Here is a 4,456-nt window from a genome sequence, read left to right on the forward strand (position 1 = left end):
ATCGCGCACAATGGAGGTTGTTGAGCCACGGAGCTGGTGAGAAAGCAGAGGCGAGCGCCAATCATCTCCATGGTAAACATTCCTGAGGCGCCTCGCCTTACTCAGGGACTTAAGACGTCACTCATTCTCCGTACAGGATGGGCCTGTTAACCCTTCCACCGCTGGAGCATGTGTCTAATATTGTGCCTCGGGCGCTTTGCCTTTTTTAAATGATAAAACACTTATTTGCAAAATTATTCACCCCCCTGTATAACATTGGATATTAGTCATCGGAGGAATCGCAGAGCAGGTTGATATGAAAAGTACTCCTATCAGCAAAAGAAAATGCACCCCCCGATTCAGGACAAGAATCGTAATAAAGTCATCGAATAGTTCGAATCGTACTCCCCGATCACATGACAGTGTAGTATTATTGTAGGGATTGTACTTACCGATCACGTGACATTGTAGAGTCACTGTAGGGATCAACCTTCCTGATCACATGACAGGGTAGGATCACTGTAGGGATTGTACTTACTGATCACATGACAGGGTAGGGTCACTGTAGGGATCGTACTCCCAGGTCACATGACATTGTAGGATCACTGTAGGGATCGTACTCCCAGATTACATGACAGTGTAGGATCATTGTAGGGATTGTACTTACCGATCACATGACATTGTAGAGTCACTGTAGGGATCAACCTTCCTGATCACATGACAGGGTAGGATCACTGTAGGGATCGTACTCCCAGGTCACATGACAGTGTAGGGATCGTACTCCCCGATTACATGACAGTGTAGGGTCACTGTAGGGATCGTACTCACAGATTACATGACAGTGTAGTATTATTGTAGGAATCGTACTCCCAGTCACATGACAGTGTAGGATCATTGTAGGGATTGTATTTACCGATCACGTGACATTGTAGAGTCACTGTAGGGATCGTACTCCCAGGTCACATGACGTTGTAGTGATCGTACTCCCCGATTATATGACAGTGTAGGATCACTGTAGGGATCGTACTCCCAGGTCACATGACAGTGTAGGGATCGTACTCCCAGATTACATGACATTGTAGTATTATTGTAGGAATCGTACTCCCAGTCACATGACAGTGTAGGATCATTGTAGGGATTGTACTTACCGATCACGTGACATTGTAGAGTCACTGTAGGGATCAACCTTCCTGATCACATGACAGGGTAGGATCACTGTAGGGATCGTACTCCCAGGTCACATGACATTGTAGGATCACGGTAGAGATAATACACCCCGATTACATGACACTGTAGGGATCGTACTCCCAGGTCACATGACATTGTAGGATCACTGTAGGGATCATACTCCCCGATTACATGACACTGTAGGGATCATACTCCCAGATTACATGACATTGTAGGATCACTGTAGGGATCGTACTCCCCGATCACATGACAGTGTAGTATTATTGTAGGAATCGTACTCCCAGTCACATGACAGTGTAGGATCATTGTAGGGATTGTACTTACCGATCACGTGACATTGTAGAGTCACTGTAGGGATCAACCTTCCTGATCACATGACAGGGTAGGATCACTGTAGGGATTGTACTTACCGATCACATGACAGTGTAGGATCACTGTAGGGATCGTACTCCCAGGTCACATAACGTTGTAGGGATCGTACTCCCCGATTACATGACATTGTAGGATCACTGTAGGGATCGTACTCCCAGATTACATGACAGTGTAGGGATCGTACTCCCCGATCACATGACAGTGTAGTATTATTGTAGGAATCGTACTCCCAGTCACATGACAGGGTAGGATCACTGTAGGGATTGTACTTACCGATCACATGACAGTGTAGGATCACTGTAGGGATCGTACTCCCAGGTCACATAACGTTGTAGGGATCGTACTCCCCGATTACATGACAGTGTAGGATCACTGTAGGGATCGTACTCCCAGGTCACATGACGTTGTAGGGATCGTACTCCCCGATTACATGACAGTGTAGGATCACTGTAGGGATCGTACTCCCAGATTACATGACAGTGTAGGGATCGTACTCCCCGATTACATGACATTGTAGGATCACGGTAGAGATAATACACCCTTGTCATATGATCAGGTTTAACATGATGTCAGCAGCCACAGAGGTTGTCACCCAGCTTTTCCAGGATCCTGCAGTCCCAGTCTTTGCTCGACATTATAAGTCTTTTCCTTCCAGGTACATTAAGGGCTCATGCACACGACCGTGTGCTGGCCGTTCCGTGCGTCCCCAATGCACACCAACATCCGTGCAGTGGTTGCAACTTGAATGGGTCCGTGATCTCTCCGCACCGCAAAACAGTAGTGCATGCACTACATTTTTGCGGTGCAGAGGCACGTACAGTAAACCCACGGAAGCACTCCGTGGGCTTCCGATCCGTGTCTTCGTTCCGCATCTCCCGGATCGCGGACCCATTCAAATGAATGGATCCGTGATCCGGGTTGCACGCGGCCGGTGCCCATGTATTTCGGACCCACCGTATGCGGGCCACAATACGGCAACGGCCGGCACACGTTCGTGGGCATGAGCCCTATAACTCCGTTTCTGTAGAACTGAAGGTTCTGCAACTGTCCAATATGCTTTCATTTCTTCAACATTTCCAAATCTCTGCTTGCTGTCAGTGAACGAGAACGCTCTTTTTTACATCCAGAAGCAGTAAGCCTGTGCAAATCTCCCCCTGCTCTCAGCTCAGAGGTGGATACAATTGTATCCAGTGTAGACAATGCTTCAGACTCCAGGCTGATACATTGTAACAAACTAGCAGAGACGTGCAGCTGTTTTTTTTATTTTTTTTATTCTTGTCCAGGTGATTGATGCCAGTCTATAGGAGGGGAGATGTCTGGCTGTGGTGATGCCAGTCTTCAGGAGGGGCGATGTCTGGTGCATCCAATCACAGACTTCTTATATGGTATACATGTTTTTCTTCATTCTGTAATCATTAACCCCTCTGCTACCCCACAGCTGGGCAAGGGAGAAATTGGCAGTTTTCCCTGAGGGGCGTTGGTTTAGGACCAGTCAGGATCCAGCTTTGGGCACCAACCTCTCATTCAGCTCAGAGCGCAGCAAACAGCTGATAGATAAGAGAGTGTGGCACTGCCCGCCAGCGGCGAGAACATGAGGCAATAGCTGCTGCCGGACAGGGGACAGTCACTGGGGTCACTTCCCATCCCTACAGTCTGTCTGCTGTCTGTGAACACAAGCTAGACTGTAGGACAGGAGAATACAGTCTATTGTCCCCTGTTATCAGCCATTTCAGGGGAGAGGATGACTGTAGGACAGGAGAATACAGTCTATTGCTCCCTGTTATCAGCCATTTCAGGGGAGAGGATGACTGTAGGACAGGAGAATACAGTCTATTGCCCCCTGTTATCAGCCATTTCAGAGGAGAGGATGACTGTAGGACAGGAGAATACAGTCTATTGCTCCCTGTTATCAGCCATTTCAGGGGAGAGGATGACTGTAGGACAGGAGAATACAGTCTATTGCCCCTGTTATCAGCCATTTCAGGGGAGAGGATGACTGTAGGACAGGAGAATACAGTCTATTGCCCCCTGTTATCAGCCATTTCAGGGGAGAGGATGACTGTAGGACAGGAGAATACAGTCTATTGCCCTTGTTATCAGCCATTTCAGGGGAGAGGATGACTGTAGGACAGGAGAATACAGTCTATTGCCCCCTGTTATCAGCCATTTCAGGGGAGAGGATGACTGTAGGACAGGAGAATACAGTCTATTGCTCCCTGTTATCAGCCATTTCAGGGGAGAGGATGACTGTAGGACAGGAGAATACAGTCTATTGCCCCTGTTATTAGCCATTTCAGGGGAGAGGATGACTGTAGGACAGGAGAATACAGTCTATTGCCCCCTGATATCAGCCATTTCAGAGGAGAGGATGACTGTAGGACAGGAAAATACAATCTATTGCCCCCTGTTGTCAGCCATTTCAGGGGAGAGGATGACTGTAGGACAGGAGAATACAGTCTATTGCTCCCTGTTATCAGACATTTCAGGGGAGAGGATGACTGTAGGACAGGAGAATACAGTCTATTGCTCCCTGTTATCAGCCATTTCAGGGGAGAGGATGACTGTAGGACAGGAGAATACAGTATATTGCCCCTGTTATCAGCCATTTCAGGGGAGGATGACTGTAGGACAGGAGAATACAGTCTATTGCTCCCTGTTATCAGCCATTTCAGGGGAGAGGATGACTGTAGGACAGGAGAATACAGTTCATTGATCCCTGTCATCAGCCATTTCAGGGGAGAGGATGACTGTAGGACAGGAGAATACAGTCTAATGCTCCCTGTTATCAGCCATTTCAGGGGAGAGGATGACTGTAGGACAGGAGAATACAGTCTATTGCTCCCTGTTATCAGCCATTTCAGGGGAGAGGATGACTGTAGGACAGGAAAATATAATCTATTGCTCCCTGTTATCAGCC

The sequence above is a fragment of the Bufo gargarizans genome, chromosome 3 (assembly GCF_014858855.1).
Source record: "Bufo gargarizans isolate SCDJY-AF-19 chromosome 3, ASM1485885v1, whole genome shotgun sequence".
Lineage (NCBI taxonomy): Eukaryota > Metazoa > Chordata > Amphibia > Anura > Bufonidae > Bufo > Bufo gargarizans.